The 14,902-nt window shown below is 27.8% G+C and overlaps 1 protein-coding gene across 2 annotated transcripts in view; it reads left to right on the forward strand.

Moving 5' to 3' along the window:
• The window catches only part of LOC107457480 (leucine-rich repeat-containing protein 15-like), a 97,811-nt gene that overhangs the window by 58,525 nt on the left and 24,384 nt on the right, over positions 1-14,902 (forward strand). For both annotated transcript variants that reach the window (XM_071187558.1, XM_016075647.3), the window contains exon 2: positions 8,696-8,878. The gene's annotated coding sequence lies outside the window, so the exon portion shown is untranslated. The remainder of the gene's footprint in view (positions 1-8,695; positions 8,879-14,902) is intronic.

Raw genomic sequence — 14,902 nt, forward strand, 5'->3', positions numbered from 1 at the left:
TATATTTTAGATTTCAGGTTAATGAATTTCAGATTTTAACTCACATTCCAGATTTTGAACAGATTTCAGATTTTAGATTGGTATATTACAGATTTTAAAATAATCGATTTCCGATTTTGAACTAGAATATTCCAGATTTAAATATGATATATTCCAGCTTTTTAATTAATGAATTTCAGATTTTCAATTTATACACTCCAGATTTTTAACTGATTTTAAACTTACACATTAATGATCTAAAATTAATAATGATCTTAAATTAATCCCTATATTTATAATGAATTGCAGATTGTAATCTGATGTATTACGTGACTTTAAATAATAAATTTAGGATTTTTAAACAATAGTTTTATGCTTTAAACAGATAAATTTCTTGTTTCTCTAATTTCAAAATATTACTACAAGGAGTATACCGACGAACATTTTTTTAAATTAAAATATTCCAACTAACGATGTTTTTGATTTGTAAGTATAAATTTTCTACATTTATCATGAAAATAATTATCATAAAGGGATCTCAAAGTGTCTAACGGCTTTTAAATCAGAATTTAGAGCTGTATTACGAAACAAAAATGTTAAAAAAGAATTTCCTAAAAACATTTTTTTTATTAATAATAATTTCATGAAAGTGTACTTTTCATTACTTTTGACTTCTATATTAATTACTATATAAATGATTTCTAGTATTCTAGTATATACACATATTAATTACTATATTAATAACTTCTAGTAATTAATATATGTATATAATTCATAGTAATTAATAACTAAGTAATATATAATAAGTTATTGGAAACTATATTAAGGAATATAAGTTTATCTATGATAATTTTGAATTGTTTTATAATAAAAACTCTTAAGAAAAAGAGAAGTTACTGTGTGGTGTTAAATAAATATTCTGAAAAGAAATTTTATTTACTTTACTGTGGTTATCATTTATTTATTTTTAATAAAAATATTTTAAACGGCTCTGGTTATCAATTAATTTATTTTTAATAAAAATATCTTAAACGACTCTGGTTATCAATTAATTTTTAATACAAATTTTTGTAAAACTTTTTAAAACGGAACACTAAATTTTCAAATAGCTGTAGATTAAAAATTAAACATGTTATTTTCTAAAGATGCAGTCAGATGTATACAGGATGTACCGTAATCACTACCCTTAATATGAAATTTTTCTTGACTGATTGACTGATACTTGGCTGATTTTTAAGTTATTTCCCTCCTCCCGTCCAAGAAAAATTAGTCTGCCCAATAGAATGAAAAAAGATACAGATATTCTGCTATCTTAGTTCCGCAACTGGAAAGCTTATGAAAAGACCAAAAGTTAAAAATCAAAGAGCGATATAAGACTTTAGCAAGACGTTTTGCTTATTATTTCAAAATTATTCTTTAGTTTTTGCTGTATATTAAATGTTTTATTTAAAATGTTTTTAATGCTTTTAAACTTACATATTTTTTATTCTACATTTTTATTACATCTATTGAATATAATTTCAGATATGTTTATTTATTTTTATGCATATACTTTGACCAATACATATTTGCATATACTTATTGCATATCCTTTTTTTTAATTTTATAATATCTATTTCATGATGCATAAATACGCGTATTACCTACAATATTTGAATTTCTAAAAGGTTTATTTGATCATGTCGTTAAATATTTTTGAAGAAAGCTGGTTAAATGTAAATAGAATAGTTTAACAACAAATTATATTTTCTTATCCAAAACACAGCTTCACTGTAAAAATGGGTTTCTTAAAATTGAGCAAAAATGTCTCAAAATAACTCGGAAGCAAAAATATTCGAAATTTGAAAATCCCATGTACTCAATATTCAATATAGTGACATGCTCAAAAATGAAACAGCTCTGAGAATCAGTCTTCATTTGTATATAAACATGGCGCCTAAGTAAAAAAAATGTTTATTACCGATCTGAAGACATTCTTTAATCGTCAAATAAATTTCAAATAACAGTAAGAGCAGTAGACTTTTACCTAATTAGATTTTCTATTTGAATATTTGATCGTTATAAACTAATAAAGTTTGAACTTTGCCGCATTTGATGCGATGATTTGTCATTTTTGAGACTAAGCATTTTGCCAAAAAGGAGTATATATTGTTACAATGTTGAGCATGTCACTAAACTCAATAATGAGAGCATGAGTTATCAAATTCAACGACATTTGTTTCAGTGCTATTTTAAAAAACATTTGCTTAATTCCAAGAATCCCTTTTTTACAGCTTTGATTTCTTCGTAAATTCTATGTAATGTCATTCGCAAAATAAATTACTCAAATCGAAGTATAATTTCTTCCAGAGGATAACCTCAATTTCCAGTTCTCTTTTGGCAAAATGATTGAGGAAATTCTCATTATTTAAGACATCATTATCAGTTTAGCGAATCAAACAATCAATGGAAATTAGACAATAGAAGAAAAAATTACTAAAATTATTATTAGAAACTGCGACATTAGAAATTGCTTAGATTAGAAACTGCGACAGCTCAAAAACACAATGAGGCTGTTTTTCCCATTGCTCCCTCAGGATATTACGTTGACTACAATCCTTTTTTTCTGTGATGCAATGTAAAACTTTTTTTAAAAATTTATTTTACCTTTCAAATGACCCCAAAATAAATAACATATTCGAATTCAACGCTTTAAGATCTATATACATACATATAAAGGAACACATAATATAATTATAAAAATAATAAATGATAGAAAAACGTCAAGGTTCTCACCAGGACGCATATATATATATATATATATATATATATATATATATANGCAATACATTTACAAATTCTAACCGTAAGAATCAAATTTTAAATAACACATATACATTATTTTAAAATAATCAATGGAGAGATGTGTCAAATATATATATATATATATATATTTTAAATGGCGGGCACTTGGGATGTATTGTCCCATTGGTCTCTAATGCCTGAACTGCTACTCTCTTCTCGTTACCCAGTGGGCACCTGTGGCGAAGCCACGGCGGTGAAGCAGTGTCGCCCACGTCACACAACCACAAACCCGTGATTGTGTGAAAACTTTGTAATTTTCCCCGAAACAGAAAAGATATATTTTTCAAACAAATTCAATGCTTAAGCTTCTGTTATTAACGACGTTCAATTCTGTAGAAACTATAAAAAATATCATATCTTTATAAGAGCTTAATAGTATCCTCCCAACTAAAAATAAGCTGAATTAAGTGGAATATATTTATTTTCGGCATTACTGAAAACTATATTAAATAGCTTTATGTAACATTACCATATTTAAAAATTGATATAGTGTAACTAATACCGCGATTAAAATATAAAGCGAAAATTAACATGCAACAACGCATTTGCAGTACGCCACATGTTATACTAAATTAGACTCGTTGTTAAAGCTTTATCAATACATAAATATCTGAAATCGATAGTAGTAAACCTGTCGCATCATTTGGTCCTCTAAACACTTCGAAATTTTCTTTCAAGTGTAAACAGTACAACAATGTTATCACTGATTCTAACCAATATACAATGTGTCTTTATCATTCAATGCTTTATTAATGATTTTAGAAGCAAATTAACCTTTCATTTAATGTTGTCAATTAGTCTTCAATAATTAATAAAGGAATAACTTCGGGCTTCTTTCATATTTTTCTTATTTACCAGCAAATTATAGAGTACTTATCTAAGAAACATTTTTTACCACTTTACTTAAACATGTTAAGTTAGAATTTATCTGAGTAAACAGCTATTATGTTTAATTTTTATGTTCTGAGAATATAATATCATTACCAAAACCATAATTTATAATAATTTTCAAATGAGTTTCCATCTGATTTTGCATAGAAAATAATTAACATTTTATAAAGACTTAGATGAAACAGATATTTAAAACAATTATCACCATATCGTCATCTACAGAAACTCATTTATTGCTTTAAAATTAGTTCATTCACCTCATGTCAATTTCCCAAGGCAATTAAGCAGGAAAAAAATGTAAACATATTTTAAAAACTTAATTACTTCAAAAAATTTATTTTCAATATGTAGAATTTTAGAGTTAATCAGCTTGGCAAATTATAACTTTTTGTTTTTTGAAATAAAAGAATGTTATAAACTTAGAGAAAATTTTGTAAGATGAAATGAAATAAGTGTATAAAGATTTGTTGACTTTATTAAAACAATCACTTTAATCTACTGTAGTTTACACTTGAAAATTTGTAAAAATTTTCGTATTTCTTCTTGTTAACAAAACTGAATTAAAGACAATAAATAATTTTATTTTAAAGTTTTAAAACAACCAGACAACCTACTTGGAACTTAAACTATTCGTTTATGTTATTTTGAGCTTTAAACATAGAAAAATGCCTATAAGTACTAATGTCTTTTAAATTAAAATATAAATAGTACTAAATATTGAATTAATAATTAATATTAAAGTAAATAAAAGTAGAAATAAAACATAAAGTACCAAAAAATTCCTTTTTAACCAAACAAAATAAACAAATTCAAAAATTCGAAACTATTAATTTGGTAACTATGCATCACATAAACGTATCATTAGTTTTTAAAATTGGCACTTTGATTAGAGAGAAACGAATTTGTTTCATTTTGAAAGTAAGCTTGATTTTAAATACAGCTCATAATTAAGCGAGTTTTAAGCGAAAGTTTTACAGCTAAATGCATATGACAATAAGTTGCAACTCTAATGAAGTAAGATTAAAGTTTTTCGACGAAATATTTTCACAAGTATATTTAATAAACTCTAAATACATTTATGTACAATTTGAAAATGTAATTAATACTCAGTTCACGTGTCACTGAACGACTCTTTTAAATTAAAAGCGTCTTTTAATCAAATTCGGAAGTGCTCTCGAAATTACTTTAAAATTCTTTTCAATTGGAGTGAACAACACTCTTTCTGTAGAAGAGAAAAAGACTTTATTAAAGTCGAACAACTACTTCAATTAAGCAGAACACTTAATACTTTAAATAAAACCTCATTTGTGCGAAAGCTATGTAATGCTCACTATTTTAATTTTAGATTTTCTATAAATGGAACAGTGAGTCAGAATTTTCATTTTTGTATGTTTTTATGCCATTGATTTATTTTGTTCTTTTTTGCATTTATTTTGTTTTATTTCATTTACTCCTGTATTAATAACTAATTAGTCAGATTATTCTTTGCTTTTTGTTTTTTGCATCATTCATTCATTTTGTTTTATTTCATTTAATCTCTTATTAATAACTTATTTATATCATTATACAAATTGATGAGTTGGTCTATCACTATTTTATGAGAACATAGATCTTAAAAATCATCGATTATTCGTTCTTAAAAATCATTTCGAAAACATATTGTGTGTAAGCCATGTAATCAGCATTTTGATTTTTGATTTTCTAAAAATGAAACAGTGAGTCAGAATTTCTGTTTGTTTTTTATATAATGCATTTTATTGGTTTTTTTTTAACATTTATGTTTTTTTACCTCATTTAATCCTACATAACTTTACATTATATTATTATACAAACTGATGAGTTTATCTGACATTGTTTTATGAAAGCTTAAGAGGACATGGTTCTTCAAAATAATTTTTCAAACTTTTTCAAAAGTGTATTGTGTGTAATCTATGTAATGTTCAGTATTTTAACTTTAGATTTTCTGAAAATAAAATAGTGAGTTTCCTGTTTTTTCTATCATTCATTTATTTTCCCCTTTATTCATTTATTTTATTTTACTTCATTTAATCTCTTGTGAATAACTTTACATTACATCAATATACAAATTGATCAATTCATCTAACATTATTTTATGAAAGCTTAAGAGGACACAGTTTTTAAAAATCAAAAGTTTTTCAAACATATTGTGAAACCATGTAACGTTCAATAATTTAAATTTTCTAAAAATGAAATGGGCAAAAAAATTTCATTTCTGTTTGTTTTTTATATCATTCATTTAATTTGTCCTTTTTTACCTCTTTTACATTTATTTTGTTTTTCTTCATTTAATCTTAGATAACTTTACATTACATCATCATGAAAATTGCTGAGTTATTTTACATTTACCAAAAAGCAAAAACACACTGTCATTTGAAAACGGTATTTTATCAATAACATAGTTTTTTAAAGACATTCTAAAAATTACAGTGACAATTTTGCGTTAATTTGCAATGAAGTGATATTTTTTTGTATTTAAAAAATTTATTTATTTAGTTATTTCTTCATTTATTTTTCTTCTATCATCTCAACTTCTTATTAGCTTCCCTAAAATTTTGATTTAAGCTTTACATTACTAAGGATAGTTTAGTGAAATAATAATAACTATTCACAAAACTTACTGACTTATTGTTGTAACTTGAGAATATTAAGACGCATAATTTTGTAAAAAACATTGTTTGATTTTTTATTTTTCTCGAAAATTGCTATAATTAAAATATGATTTTCTTCCAGTATCCAATTTTATTATGCATCTATTTATTATTTTTTCTCTCTTGATATTTGAGACTGGAGAAATAATTTTTTTTTCATTATTAAGTATTTTTCACAGTTTTTAAGGGTTTATTAATAGAAATTCTTTTAAAATTAAGTTATAAAACTGATCAATTTACTGAGAAATTTCAAATAAATTTAAGCAAGCAAAATTCTAAAATTCGCACTTTAAATATCCAGTGAATGCCTAATTTTCAACTATTTAAAAAGGCAAAAATGTAAGTTTTGTTTTCAAATTTTTGAGTTACGAACCACATATAACAGAAATGATTTTTGATGTAGGCTTACATTTTAGTTTAAACTATTACTTCTGATCATTAAATGTTAGAGGAGTCAGAATTTTTGTTATTAAATTTAAACTATAGAAATAATTTAAATACATGGTATTCACAGCATTTACAGAATAATCCAATATGGTTAAATATGAAACGTCATAATTTGCATGCATTTAATATTTAAGATAAAGCAATGATTATTTCTGGTTGAACATATGTATAAAAGTATCCTTTTAATGCTCCATTTCAGTCGTTTTTGTAAAACACTATAATAGATATTAAATTATATCGTTATCTGATCATTTATATAGCTAAAATGCTCGCTAATATGTATTCTGTTTCCGTTACTCAAAATATAGTTTTCGAAACAGAGTTTCATATAAGCAAAAGTATTTATTTTAACTTATCTAGATTTCTTTTTCAGTTCAAAAGGAATTTTGAACCAATGAAGAGGGAGAAACATTTTACCTTCAATCGTTAAATTTTCGAAAACCAAAGGAATACGCAACTCTTGCAAAGCCAAAAAAGTGCGTTAATACCGTATTATTTAAAGTAGTCGACTACTTACTTGTAGGTTAAAAAAAAAGTAACTCGTGTTTGCAAGCGCTTTCTCGTATTACAATCAGCAGGTGCCATGAATGAGTGTACTATTTCTTAAACTGAAATGTGAGCTTTTTGCTATCTGCATACATTTTTTCGCTTCAAACGTGCGAACTATGCAAAATACTTAAAATAATATTTCGGTATTTACTACCTAATAGGTTTGCTAAGCTAGTAGAGGCTTGTTAGCAAACCTTTTTTTTTATTTTTTAAGACGTAGTAGTAATGTGAAAACTATGCCAAACTGTTCATAAAGTAATATTTTAGCAATGGTTGTTTTCGTACCTTTTTTACTTTAAAATGTAGTAAAATAATGCGTGAGCCTTACCGAATTCTTAGAGTGATATTAAAACGATACTTAACGATTACATACTGAGTTGAGCAGGCTTGTGTGCGTGCCTTTTTCTTTTTAAAGTTTGTAGAAAAATGTGCGAACTATGCCAAATTCTTAAAGGGATGTTCAAACGATATTACTGCTTAATAGGGATGCTAAACTACTGCAGGTTTGTTTGTTTTCTCCATTTTAATTATAAAAAAAAACAATGTGTGCTTTATAGCGAATTCTTAGAGTGATATTGCAACGAAACTTACTGCTTAGACATTAAGTTGAGAAATTTTGTTTACATTTTTCTTTTTAAACATAAGAGAATAATGTGTGAACTATGCAGAACTATCATGGGGATATTTAAGCTTTATTTACTGCTCAATAAGGATGCTAACCTGGAGTAGTTTCGTTCGCGTACTTTTTTCTTCTTCTTTAAAATATTGTAGAATAATGTGTAAACTATGCCGAATTCTTGAACAGCTATTTGAAAGATATTTATTTTTTAATAGGGATGCTAAACTACTGGAGGTTTCCTTGTGAACCTTTTCTCATTTTTCACACCCTCTTTTTAAACATGGTAAAATAATATGGGAATAATGCAGAATTCTTATAGGGATATTTAAGCTATATTTTCTGCTTGATGATGATGCTAAGTGACTGGAGGTTTGTTTCCCTACCTTTTTTTATCTTTAAAATATAACAAAAATTATGAGATAATTGTACAAAAATCTTATACTGAGATTAAAACTATATTACTTTTGGAGATTTAGCAACTGTTTTCAGTACTATGCATCTAAAGCAATAATTCAGAGTAGTATATGCATGAAAAATACATACTATTGAAAGAGGAGAACAGAGCGAATTGGTTATGTTGCCGAATAAAGGGGATATTAATATACAAAGCATTCCATAGTGAGCATTGAAAAAAAATGAAACATTAATGTTTTTGAAGCATAACTATATTCTAAAAATTCTTTATTTTGTTTTTCAGGTTTAGTCGCTGGATTGATACTCTTCAGATTATCTCACTATGCTTCCAATGCATCTTTTTTTAACCTTTTAGTAGCAACTCTTTCTTAACAGAAGCGCAAGTGATCTTATTAATGATCTTAAAATATTAGAAATAGAGCTTTCTTCGATGATTATGTCAAACGCAAAAATTATAAATGTAAAGGTAAGTAATAAATTCAAGTATAGATATTTATTTTTTACACGGAAAAAAAAAGTTCTGGTAAAATTACCGTAATTGTATGGTAATGACATTTCTGGTAAAAAAAAACAACAACATATTTCTGGTAATAAAAGCAAAATATACGGTATTTAAGCACCATTCTATCTGGCAATTTTTCCGCTTGCATGGAAATGGTTAACCGAAAATTCTGATTTTCAAAATTATAGTTTTTGTTATCAACACCATGATGATGAAACCATATTTTATTGTTAATTTTACGCAAAATTATTACCAAAAATTTTGTTCAGTGTTTCCATAGAGTAATTTCCCATATGATACTAGAACATGGTAAATTACCACATTCTAGTAGTTTTGACAATACTTTGTTCTCAGTGTAAGACTCTTGAATACCTAGTATATTAGAATATATTATCATCTCAAAAAAATTTTATAAGTACAAATTTTAATTATGGAACTAATTATTGAATTGCAATTCCACGGTTTCCTTCCCCTCGTGATGCGCGAAGTTAACTGATGCATTTGTCAAAACATAAACATCAATGTAAATGCAAAAAAAATAGAAAGGAATCGCCCTGTAGCTTTAGGATTTATAACGAATCCGTGTTTTTTATACGCAAAAATGTGTATTTTTGCGAGATAAAAAATTTGCTGTTCAAAGCGCAATTTTGCTTTAAATTTTGGTTTCAAATGTTTTATTCAAAGTAAAGATCAGAGTTTTAAGTTAAAATTATATCCCAAAACTCAAGCCACTATTTCCCCCCCCCTTTTTTTGGAAAATAATCTAAAACACTCTACAACATTTTTATAAAGGAGCTCTGGAGTTTGAAAGAAATTTCTTGAAGTGTATTTTGCTTTAATGAGATAGCGTTTTTGATGCGAACAAAAATAATTAAATATTAATTATAAATAAATAGTTAAAGGAAAGAACTAAGTAAAATAATTCCTACAAGTGTTTTGCGAAGGTTTGTTTCATTTTTAGTTTTTAAAAAATTGCTCAACTTAATCAATTTGCAATCTAGTTTCCTTTAGAATTCTATAATCTATAGAAAAATAAAACACTAATGACAAAGCAAAATTTTATGCTTCAAAGCGATGTATATTACATTTCAATAAAAGCTTAAATAGTTTTAATTGATAATTTTTCAATCAATTTTACTTCATTTCCATTTAATAAATAATAACTATTAGAACACTAATAACATAATGAAACCTTACCCGTCAAACTGATTTAATTTAATACTTTTCAAGAACAGCTTAAATTGATCCATTTTCAATAGAATGTTTTTCATTTTTTTAATTATTAAAAATTATTTATCACTAATTACATAATGAAATCTTACACTTCAAAGAGGCTTAATTTTAAATTTCAACAAAAGTTTAAACATCTTTAATTAATTAATTTTGAGTCGAGGTTTCATTTAATTAATAAAAAACAATAAACGCTAATAACATGAGGAAATCTTACATATCAATGAGATGTATTTCAACAAAAGCTTATATTGATTAATTTTAAATCAAATGTTTTCCTCTTCATTCAACTAATTGAAAAACAATAAAATTTAATAACAGACTGAAACTATCAATTACAAAATTGTTTAATTTAATACTTTTTCAACAAAAGTTTTCATCCTTCTTCTCATTACTTCGATCATTTTATTTTCATTGAATTGAGTGAACTCTTTGTGACAAAAAGTGATGAATAATTTAAGATCACGATAAATCACACAGTTTGTAAAATTGCTCTGTAATACATTTGTTAAATATTTAATCATGACACAAATTATCCTCAGATTTCTTCCTTTCACTTGTAGATTTTCTCTTAGCAATCTGAGTTAATGAATCGATAGGGTGTGGTCATTTTGGGAGATAGATTAATTCATCATGAAGTGTCTATTTTTATAATTATTGTCTTTATTTCTATATCAGCATATATTTCTTAGGATGATTTTGAGATATGCAAATTCTTGCACAGAAACTGTTGCATTTTTAAATTTTTCGTTAACTTCTAGTTTTGGTAAATAAAAACTTAAATTATAATTAATTAAATTAAATTTGTTTTCTGCTCAACTGCTTATTATCTAGGCATTTGTCACAATATAGGACGAAATCTAAAAAATATCCAAAAATTAAAATTAATTAAGAAGTTAAATAAAAAATTTCAGGCATCTCAAAAACATTGCGACCACTTCCATTGGATTGTAGAGCACATAAAAAGCTTGAAAATTGCATAGCAACTCATAATCAAAAGATTATTGTACGCCGTTAAGTGATGTTCTTTATCCCATCACCGTAATGCTCCTGTGCACCTTGAAGCATTACGTAGCTGCTGCTAGGTGGCGCTTGCTCTCAGAGATTTTCGACTCTATCTTTAGATAGGTGTCAAAGCTATCACGTATTAAGAGCCATGGAGTCTCAACTGAATTTGGCAAGACTCGGCTGAGCTGCTCTAAAATCATAGATTCTTTGTGCGTTCGCTTTCAATCGTAACCAGGCTTTTTTAACAACTGGTGGTGTGAATTTCGAGCATCTGTTCTATCATTTTGCCAGTACGCCATTTGCACTGTGCTCAAAACGAAGCGGACAATCTGAATAACTTTTGATCTAATGAACGGAATTTCACGAAATAGTGTTGAATCTTAATGGCTCGAAGGTACAGTGGCGTACGCAAGGGAGGGGTTTAGGGGTTTAAACACCCCCCTTGAGCTCAGACAAAATGGCAAAAATAAAAATTTTAGTAGAAATTATGCGAGCTATTATTTTTTAAGACTATATATTTTTATGTGCCTTATGCCTACTTTTTTTTCTCATGGTATTTCTCAGAATACCGAAAAAACATTTACTATAATAGGGTTGTACTTTTGAAACCAAAATCACGTGATATATATATATTTGCTGTTCTTGGATCTTTAGGATGTCAAAAGGTAAGAATTCAACAATTTTTAATTACTTTGAGAAAAAATCACGACCTGAACTTAGTGAGGTGACAGCATCTAATACCAATATAAGCTTTTCTGTTGTACAGAAATGTGATACTTCCGTTGAAGAAAACGTTTCTAGCATAACAAAATCTGATGAATGTGAAAGTGGCCCTCAAAGTGTTACTTCCCACCCATATGACATTGGACTTTTTTCAGAAGATATTACATTATGTTCTTAAACTTAAAACATCAAATCAAAATTTAACTAAACAATGTTGTCTAAATAAAAAGTCAAAATTGTCTAGCTGTCTAAATTAGGGAAATAATAGTGCTTTATTACAGACTCGAATTTCTTTTAGTAGTTTCAGAAAATTATGAACACCCCCCTTGAAAAAATTCTGCGTACGCCACTGCGAAGGTATAATGATTATTAAATATAAAACAATTTACATTATATAAAGTGAGAATGTACTAATTTTGAAGAAAATTTTTGTTTAAATGTTTTAAAGGAATAACAGGTGCAAAAAATTCAGTATTTTTTAAAGTTATTTTTTAAATATTTATTTCTCTGAAACTATTCAACCATTTTTATCTTCAAAATTCATGTTTCTGAATACCTAGCATTATTAAAAATAAAATACTTTCAGCTCAATAGAAAAACTCAATAATTTAAATTCTTTAATAACAGCAATGACTTAAGTATTTTAAAATATTTCCAACTGTTTTTAAAACCATTCAAAAGAAAATCCTATTTCTTAATACTTTATTTTAAAAAATGTGCGTGTTAGTTTTACTTTTCTTTTATTTCATAATTAACTTAATTTAAAAGAATTAACTGAAAAAAAAGTGAAACTTAAAACTGTAGTTATTAAGCCGATTACAAAACAAAACATGCTTATGCAGGCACCTCGATATAGGCTTTAAGCTCTCAATTGTTTTTTGAACATTTTTAAGGGATAATAATTTTAAAACGAGATTTTGTAAGCTTCAATAAATGCATAAACTTAATTAGAATCTTAAACACATTTGCATTTTTTTTAAAGGAAGAAAAAAAGAAATATTATGAATGGGAAAATCAAAATTTACACTCATGCTCATAAATTAAGGATAATGTCAGATCCGGCAAGAAAAGATTCAGAAACAAAACAAATATTACTATTTATAAAGCTCGTTTATTAAACAAAATGTAAAAAAAACAAAAAAGATGGTGCATGTATGATACCATTCATAAAAACTACGATTTTGCTTTCTCCTAAAGCAATTATAGAAAATATCTCCTTTACAAAAACTCAATATTACATAGTTGATATGACAGTTAATACATTGTATGGCTCCTATGCGATGATATACAATTCGTACAACGGCTAGGCATTTTGGGTATCAAATTATCAAGCTGATCTTGGGGAAAACAACTCTCCTCAGCAAGCAATAATCTCCAAAGTTCTGGTACACATGTAGGAGGGGGTTGGTGGGCTGCAACACGTCGACCAAGTATGTTTCACGTATGCTCCATCGGATTCAAGTCAGGTGAGCATGCTAACCACACGAGTGATATCCTCAGATTAAAGGTTTTCGTTTAGGATGTTTTCTCGGTAAAGATATGCGTTGACATTCTTAAACACAAATTGTGAGTCCATGGCACCCCTAAATAAATGTACATGTTGTTTCAGAATGATATACCGATAAATTTGGTTTTTTTCACGGTTCTAGTATGAACCTACATACTTGTTTTGGAGCCCAGTATAATTCCCACCCCCCGAAAAAAAAACAATCCTGCACCACCTTAACGGTGTCATTTACTGATGTTGTCTTGGTTGTAGCTGGTGTCTGGTGTTCCCCGTATGAAAGTCCGATATGAATCAAACTGAGTGAAACATGGACTGGTCGGAACCTGGACTGGTCGGAAAAAATCACACAAGTCCACTGTGACGATTTTCAAATTGCATGTTCTCTACTCTTGGCTAATCACTGGTACGTTGCCGTGAGCGGAACACATCTGACAGGTCTGCGAGCATAAAGTTCAATATTTCCCAAACGTCTGTACACGGTTAGCCTTGATACTGTGGTACCCGTAGCTGCAGATAACTGACGAGACAGTCTGATATTATGCTCCGTCTGCATCTTTTGGCAGTTTCTACTAAATATTACTCTTCATTCACGAGGGCGACCTGGTACTCATTCCATCATTCTCAAGGGTTACTCGTGAACGACCTGTACTGTTGCCCTCAACAGACTTTTACTGACATTTCCATCATCTTGCAATCGTTACTAAGACCAAGAGAGGACATTTTGGGCAAATCCAAGTTCCTCGAATATTTCTATCTGAGAACACCCACATTCCAGACGGCCGATAATTCTACTACGCAAAAATCATCCCCATGCTTCTTCTGTGTTATATATCTATTCGGTTATGGCACTGAGGGACTTCTTTGCACTATTCCTACCCTCTCTTACACTCTCGTCATTGTGACGTACTATAGGCGTCATTTGAAGGCTTCCTGTAATTTGCATAATATTTCTGAAGATGAGTGTGATAATTCTGCAGTGTGATAATTCTACTCTAAAGTAAAATTTTTTCTTTAGAGTTCAATTTCCGAGTAATTCTCTATCTTCCTTAATTTATGGACATGAGTGTATTATTGAAGTAAAACAGCTTCCATGGTTGAAAAAATGATTGTAAAGATTGTTTGTTATTTTATACGTGCGTTCGTACTGAAGTTGTTATTTTAAATTTTTAAGATAGATGTATATTATCCAAAATAAAAAAAAAGAGATACTACTGTGATAACTTTTTATCTGAAAATCTGATTTTCACGGAATAATATGTAATTCTATGGTTCAGAAGTATAAATTTAAAAACGTTAATTAATTTGAATCTATTATATTTTAAATTACGAAACTCTCCTCTCCCTGTAATTGCAAATGCGAGTTAGTTCCATTAAAAGGGTTCAAAATTACAAGGCTGCGGAGTTGAACATTGATAGTGGTAGACTCAGAATTCGGTCAGCTGAGCAACGCCGATTATAAAATTAAAAATAGTTGTAATTTAGGATTTTATTATTTAATTATAGTTGTGGAGATGTCAGTA

This window comes from Parasteatoda tepidariorum, chromosome X1, assembly GCF_043381705.1.
Source record: "Parasteatoda tepidariorum isolate YZ-2023 chromosome X1, CAS_Ptep_4.0, whole genome shotgun sequence".
NCBI lineage: Eukaryota > Metazoa > Arthropoda > Arachnida > Araneae > Theridiidae > Parasteatoda > Parasteatoda tepidariorum.